This window comes from Necator americanus, chromosome III, assembly GCF_031761385.1.
Source record: "Necator americanus strain Aroian chromosome III, whole genome shotgun sequence".
Taxonomy (NCBI): Eukaryota; Metazoa; Nematoda; class Chromadorea; order Rhabditida; family Ancylostomatidae; genus Necator; species Necator americanus.
The window spans coordinates 11044789-11053525 of record NC_087373.1 but is presented as its reverse complement, the minus strand read 5'-3'; positions in this window follow the sequence as shown (position 1 = coordinate 11053525).

Sequence of the window (8737 nt, the reverse complement as noted above, 5' to 3'; positions counted from 1 at the left end):
CCTTCTTGGTTTCATTTGCGCTAATTTATGAATATTTATATCAACTGACGAAAATTCTAAAAGTGCAGCATTCTTTCCCAAAAAGGGTTGGAGTCAGCAGTTGGAATTCTTTTTTTGTCTTTATGGTTGTGATCTTGCGTTTCTTTTTATCTCTATGCCCTTATTTTTTTTTTGCATTTCTCAAAATTGTTCCGAACCAAAAATTGTTTTCTGTAACATCTTTTAGAAAACTCTTCGATCTATGTATTTTCCAAATGCTTTTTCTCCATTTCAGTGAGAATATACTTTGACGGAACAATAATTCACAGCTAAATCAATCCATTCAAAATTTGAAGCGTTAATAACTTAATAAAACCATATTTAGTATAGTCACTACCATAGTTCAGTGTTTGGCGCTCCTCCATCATGCTATTATAGCACTATTTTATTTTAAGTGATTGGGTAATTTTCAACGAGCACAGGAAGGAGAAGTTTCTTCTACCTCACATAACTTTGGAACTGACCTCATTTGTGTGTTTTTAGCTTTCTATCCCTTTTTAACTCTTAGATACCTTCAATTTGCTATCACTTTCACCTGTAGGAGAGCATAGACTTTTTTTTCAAAACTTGTCACTTTCTCTCCAAATGTTCGGAGATTTTCATCCCGTAGTCTTCATTTCTAGTTAAAATTACTTTGGTATAATAACCTGTCTACCTATAATAATATAACATAAACTGAGTGAAAATCCACCAAAGCTGTACAGAAGATCATTTCTTTAAAAAAATCATAAACGTGAAAATATATCCAACACGGGTGCCCGAGACCTGACGGCGGCAGAAAAGGGAGCCAGCTTCCGAGCGTAACAATCAGGAACGTAGAAAACGGCATGGAGCACTACACGATATCCTCCAGACAGGCCGAGATTTCGTCCAACGGCTGCTACTATGTCTCAAATAATCTCGTCTAAAACAATCTTCTAACGTCAGCGTACTACGAAATTGATGGCATTGGGATCTCTCCACGAGTAGACGAGGGTAGTTCGAAGGTGATGATGTGGTCGAGTTTTCCTTACAAACCCAGAAAAATGCGTGTGAAATAGCCGTGTGTGATCCGGAGCCAGGCATAATCGCAAGCATGCGGCGGGTTATCATCGTTCTAACACCAGTAATTGCGTTGTTGAGAAGACAGGATCACATAAAACTGTTTTACGGGCAGTCGGATTTCAGATCAAAGCTGCAGTGGTGGAACATCGGCTTTGGATGCAAGTTACATCAAATTGTTTTTGCGAGGAGTGATAACCTTTTTATTTGTGCTCTGCGTCGATAATTTTGAAACAAAGACGCCACAGAAACTTGGAACCGCAATGAATATAAAGCAATGAGGATACAGTACTCCAGAAAAAGTTCACTAAATAGTCATGACATCAACATAAACATTGCGCCCCGAACAAAACAGAGCTAAAAAAATAGGTCACGGCTCAACTGTTTGGTTTATCTGGAACAAAGGTTCTTAGCGTCGGTGTTGAGCAGTCGGAAAGGTTCCGCTGCAGCGTGATCGATCAAAAGTTCGAAACCGGTCGCAACCCAACTTTTCTTCCATCAATGGTCGTGAAATTGGTACCAGACTTGTCTGCGAGGAGAAAACCACTGATTTGAAACTTCGTCTAGCCCTTCCAAGTTACTGTATAGGCTAGTCACAAGATTATAAACTTCAAACGATTCTGAACTGAAGTGAATGCAGTGACACAATCTAAGCGGGTTGATTTACCCCATACACTCATTGGTTTATCCTTAAAGGTTTTTGGCTTCATTTTTAATCAAAACCAGCATCAGAGTCTGTTATATCTTCACCAAACCTTCAGCTTATCTATAGTTCTATATTCGAAACGAAGAATGGTTCACTGATCTCTGCTACTTCCACAGTGATAGACACCAATCGCGAATCAACAGCCGATTCACGTTGCGAAAAGAATAAAGTTGCTTCCTGGAATACCGACGTTGGTTTTAGGATTGGTCATATTGAAACAAACGATACTGTTATGAAATATAGGTGTCATCGCGGCCATATCAAACTTGAAGGATTTATGGATTAATTCGTAGTTTCCACAGGCGATGATCACAATAAAATATAAAATATTGGTCGGATATGAGCAAACTCATACTGAACGGAGTCAAAAAACTCCTGTGAATGAATTGAAGTGAGATAAAACATTAGAAATACTCCGGAGTCCAGCAAATGTAAGTATTAAGATGTGCTATTTGACTTAATTACAGCATTTTCGGTGTTAACTGTTGTGAACGTTGTTTTGCTTTTGTGTGTTCATCTAATAGAGTGGAACATTTGTCAGGAAGTAAAAGAGAAAAAAAGGTTTTTTTTTTGATATAGAAAAACTTCCAGAAAAAGTGCTGCATACTATAAGACTGCTTACAACGCTATTCCGTGAAAGTAAGGTATCCCTGAGAACATATTGTTATTTCTTAGTTTTTGCAGTAATTCACATAAGATGTATTAATTACCTTGCTCATTTTTTTTAGTACTACTATACTACCAAAACCTGCTACAGCACCGCGGCACTCTAATTCGACGCGCTGTTACCCGCTCCATCCCACATCACCCCTTGGCAGCGCCTGGGCACCAATGCGACGATCTGGGACCCGTCTCTCTGCTTTGAAATCCTATAATTTCGTGATGCAGAATCAAATAAGTACAAATTTACACGGAATAAGCCCGATGTTGTACAGCATGATATTACTGCCACTGATCCACCAGTGCAACGAATTTTTGTGACATATGCTTTTAATCATAACTGCTTCATTTCCAATTTGTCATAGGGTATGTTGTTTCTTTCTTTTGAGCTTTTTTAAAGGTGCGCCCGTGCGTTGAGTCACCTGAGAATGCTATAATAAAATATGAGGAATTGTACTACATGTTTTATTGCTTAAACTTAATTTCTTTTTTGTTTGCCTAAGAAGTGTTGTCACAGGAACCGGCTCTTCCACGATATCACCTTGATGAAATCATCGGAGGAGAAGTTGAAAAGTCTGAAATTCCCAATTCGGTGTCAAAAGCGGAACATGATGAACCTAGCGATAGCTACGACCACAGAAAAAGTTGAAAAAAGTTGTGATGGTATCCTCATCGCTGCCATGAGGGTTGGTTAACGACAGAAGGCCATATAACTGACGATGTTGGTATAATTCCCACGGAAACATAGGGATACAGGTATAGATCAGGAGTATGACCACGCTCAGTTTTCGCTCCTAGTAGGTGCGAAAACAGTTCGCTTATTGCTCTTTCTGTACGTTTTGTAATAGGGGAGATGTTAGAGCGCGCTACGCTTGCACTCCTGCCGACTATCGCAGCAGCCTATCCACTAGTTTTACTTAAATAGGTAAATGGAATGGACCTTCCTCAAACCGTTTTTTAGGACGATTTGGGGGATTGATCGTGTTCACGTTCATATTCGAAATTTACACACCTTACACTAGATTTCTCTTTTCTTTTTTTCTCCTTCTCATTATTTTTTCGTAGGCGAGATTACAGCCCCGTAAATTTCGTAGTATGCTCTTCGCATCCTCACCACTTCTGACAACAGAGTCGATTTTCATTCGTCAGAACCGCATTCCATCCTTGAACGAATAATGAATGCGTGGCTTTTACATGAATGGAAAACTCAAAAAACTTTTCGACCAAAACGCTCTTTACAACCACTTGCACCTGCGCAAAGGCATCACCTCACGAATCTGAGGTGGTAGGGGTTTCAGGTGGGTTATGCGTATACGGAATCGTAGATTGTGGGGGAGAGGGTGATCCCATCCATTTCTCCCTGAATCGCTGGAAAAGGACGACCACGAAATGCTGTTTCTTATGACATCATTTACTAGAACGTGCCACCCTTTCACACCCTGCATCGCGGACAAAAACACAAGCACGACAGCACGACAGCCGCAGAACTACAAGCAAACGCATAAAAAACACTAAAAAGACGAAGAAAACCCATTGAAAGGAAAAAAAAACAGATTAATGCCCATCGGGGCGACTAGCAGCTACCACTAATTTTCAATACGGAAGATGGGTGACTCACTTGCAAAAATTTTCGTGCATCGTCGTGCTTTCTGGAAAACATCTGATTTTGAAACCGAAATGTTAAACTATCCATCCAGCTTCATGGAAAGGATTTGTTTTTATTTTGTGTTTTGACTTGAATACATACGATTCTTGCATGGTTTCTGAATGTATTCACTTAGGAGTTGAATGCTTACCTTAGGTAGAGCTTTTTTTGTCTCTTCAGACAAAGCAACTACTCATTGAGTTGCCATTGAAAGAAGAAGGAGAAAAAAGCAAAGTTTAAGAGACATTCCTGCAAAAACGTTATAATCCAATCGCGTTATTGTTGTTTGGTTGTAATAAAAACACGAATAATTTGAGATTTGTAAGAATCAGCGCTCAAATTCTATTTTCGCAATTAAATCACAAATAGAGTGATATCTGGGGAAATATTTCGAGCTGATGGGACACACTTGAGTGTTCTTTATGGAATAGCACTCGCTCGACTGACGCGTTCACAAGTATAAATTACAACTCGACTTTTTCAGCTTTCCCGAACGCCTTGAACCCCAATGATTAACCAAGTCATTGTGTATTCTAGCTACACGTTCATAAACCTCAAACAATTCTGAACTGAAGTGAAGCCGTTGGCGCATCCCAAGCGGATTGAATAGCGCCAGACACTTCACCCTTTTAGACTTCATCCTGAGTACTTTCAGTCTCACTATGACACCAAATAATTGTGAAGTAATTGAAATTCTTGCCTTAGTATCTTCTATTTCCTCATATTTGTTTCATTTGCTTAATTTTTTCTTAATTAGTCACATTAGACATTGCACAAAAAAGAAGAGTGAAGTTTGAAGATGTGCCAACAGGAGCCATAAAACGTGACTTTTTACTGTGAATTATTTTGGATTAGGTGTGCTTTTATAAGCGAACCGAGCACATCATTAATGCAGTAAACGAACGCCAAAATCCTCTCAGTAAAAACGAAACGATTACAGTGACCAAAATTCAAAAGGATCATAGCACAAAAAAGCAGTTGAAGATGATATGACTTTTACTTCTAAAAAATGCGAATAGTTCCAAACCCAGCGTTACACTGAGATTGTGGAGTGCTACAATTCAGCTACAAGCTTGGTCCGAAGATCACGAGTGTGATTTGAGCCTTCATTTCGACTCAGGTTGATACATGGACCGGTTCCATATTCATCTGAGCAGGTCAAAGCAAAGTGTTGTTCTGTCTGACAAAAACGGAAAAGCAGGGAGTTTATACAGTCTCAGGTGTAGCCATGTCGTCAAAACGTTCGACTGCATCTGCATGGTCAATGGTTCGAAATCGCTCTACTGCCGACCATGCCTTTCCTCGTTCCGAGCTCGATAAATTTGGTACCGGACTTGTGTGGGATGCATTGCTGTGAGATTGGATACATGTTCACTTTAACCTTAACAATCCTAAGCGATTCTCGAAAGAGAACGAACGCGCGCTTCATCCTTTATCACGTGTTCCTTCCTGATTTTCTTCTTACATGCTCCTTCGAGGAACGAAAGGCCACTCATGCCAGGGAGCTGATTACACTCCCCTCTCTCTACATTGGTCTAAATTTTCTAAATCACTTCTGTTGAAGTACAATTCTATAGTTGGCCTGTGATTTCGCACGATCGCCGTTGATCGTACTGTCTCATGCTGCGTCTTCAATACCAGATTTCTCCTGCGTTCGAGTTCCGTCTTTTCGTTTTCGTCGTCTTGCCGTCTATCCTTTTTCTACCTCATAGAGCTTATCACATTATTTAATAATGACTTCAGTGGTTCAACTCTATTTTTATTCTTTAATCATACGTTCCAAACTTCCATGACCCACAACATGTCTTTGTGGTATAGTGGTGATGAGAAAAAGAGAGGATGTTTATTTAAGCTGTAAATAAGCTGCTTTACTTCACCTGCTCTAATTAATTTTTCAGTTCTTCTTTATGTTCATTTGCGTCCTCCGACGGACAACTAACTTCTACGCACTACCTTAAAGGGATTTCTCGTCGGTTGATTCATCGCTAATTTCACCAGAACATATTTGTCTTGTCTTTTTCAAATCGGATCCTCCTTTATTCATTGATATGAATGTCTAACAAAACATGATAGCATATTTTCTCTTTAAAATGGAAGAATTACTCTTATGATTTTAATTATTCAACGATCCTGTCGTCGTTTTTACAGAAAGTAAGCAAGGTTATCCAAAAATGAAAGCAGTGAAATGTCAATGAAGAATGAGTGGGAAAGTGAGGTTTTCATTGACGTGCATCCTTCTTCTGTTCCCTGTTTAAGAATTATTGGAGAAATTCAATCACAGGAGATCGGCAGATTATCGTACCCTTTCAGGGAACATGAGGAAAATTGGGCAAAAGCCATGACGTAAACGTGTGATTTGTGAATTCTAAACAGTTCCGATTGTGTCCGATATGCATAATTCCGCTGTTAGATTAATATGTAGTGTTCGAATCGCTAGTAGAATAACTTCTAATGAAAAATTTCAGCGAGAGAAAGGAAATGAAAGTAAAATAGAGAGGAAAAAAGAAAGATAAGGAGGCGAACAGTCGTATATTATATATAACGTATTACAACATATTATAACTAAAAGCGAAAGATTTCATAGTCTTCTTTCACAATGCGTCAGTACCACATTTGGAGAACATTCGAGCTTCAGCTTCAAACACTCCATACCAATATATTGCAGACAAAGTTTAAAAGTATCACGCGAAATATGGGTTTTCCTTCTGTTTTAACCCCAAATTATCAAAGAATGATGTTATGGCATAAAATAACTGGAAAGATATCGTCCTACTGATAAAGATAGCGTTCCATGTCAGATCACATAAACATCTTGCTACTATTCAAGCAACCATTTGCATGCGCGTTCCCACATTCTGAGAACGGCTTGCAACCAACTTGAGGCGAACGAAGAAGGAAATACACACGTGGAGGAGCCGTAAAGGTGAAAAGCAAAGCGCCCAGTCGCCACGGATATGAAACGGCTGCGACCATCTATCTTTTGCGTCTTGCACACGAAGTTATTGCGCACCATCTCGAGCCCGGTGCATCCATCTTACATCATTTTATAGCTTTCTTTCGCCGGCACAGCAGTCCGACGCCAGTGGACCCGTCGCACCCCCTTCTACAGGTATCTGGTGCCAGTGGACCCGTCGTACCCCCTTGTATAGGTATCTGGCGTCTGTGGACCCGTCGCACCTCCTTTTTCGAATTTCGTGACACACAGACAAACACACACACACACACACACACACACACACACACACACACACACACACACACACACACACACACACACGTGGCAGAATACCCTTGACCTTTTTATGAGACTATCATTTTTAAGGCTAAGAATTTGGAGCTAACTTTCTGCAGCTGTATGTATGTATGTATGTATGTATGTATGTATGTATGTATGTATGTATGTATGTATGTATGTATGTATGTATGTATGTATGTATGTATGTATGTATGTATGTATGTATGTATGTATGTATGTATGTATGTATGTATGTATATGTATGTATGTATGTATGTATGTATGTATGTATGTATGTATGTATGTATGTATGTATGTATGTATGTATGTATGTATGTATGTATGTATGTATGTATGTATGTATGTATGTATGTATGTATGTATGTATGTATGTATGTATGTATGTATGTATGTATGTATGTATGTATGTATGTATGTATGTATGTATGTATGTATGTATGTATGTATGTATGTATGTATGTATGTATGTATGTATGTATGTATGTATGTATGTGCAAGCACTAAGACGTTCCCAACGGCGTCGAAATGGTGCGCCGGAATAGAGCACTGTGTTTTAGACGAGTCCCACGGCAAAGTGGCGCAGTAGTATCACACAGTGACTCCAAGTGAATTGTTCAAGAAGTAAACGAAACGTTGTGAGCCATTTGATGGTCATTAAAGCTGCTGTTTTGCGTTTCACATCTATGTTCTCGATCGCATATCTATTCCAACCACACGTTGGCCTTATCAGTCTGCCTACATCCTTCCCTCGTTGATTGGCAACACGAATGAAACCTGTTGCTTGACAACATCTGAAGCCTGAAATTTTTCCTGTACCAGTAATTCTTTAGACGTTATTCTTACTAATTTCATTCAACGTTCTGATCTTTGTGAGCGAAGAAAAGGGCGAGAATGCGAATTTAATGAAAAAATCATAAGAATTTTACTTCCTTCCACGTGCCTTTTAAGGACTCTTAGCTATCCCCACGGAATGGTGTTCAAGTTACCCAAACTTTTAACTTCCGCTTGGTTTGATAAAGCTTTTCAGAGCACCTTACCTTGACAGGAACGTAGGCTCGTCCACTACTGCTTTTTGTTCTTCTCTTTCTTCTCTTCATTCTCTCGCCATCGGAGATATATTCTTTGTCACTCTTTCTGTCATCTCTTTGGTTAGTAAAAAATAAAGAACCCATATGCTTCCTTGAAATAACATGGAAAATTCCATTAAAAGTAGCGTTTCACGAAGTTGACGTGATACGGAGATCCCAGGAAAAACCAAGGGTTTGGGTATTAGATTTCGGAAACGAGTGTTACTCTGCTCACGTCTTTTTTCTTTTTTCGTCCTTCAAACACCAGCGTGAAAATACAGAAAGGAACAGAAACACAATGGTGGCGCGTTCTCTGTCGTTGC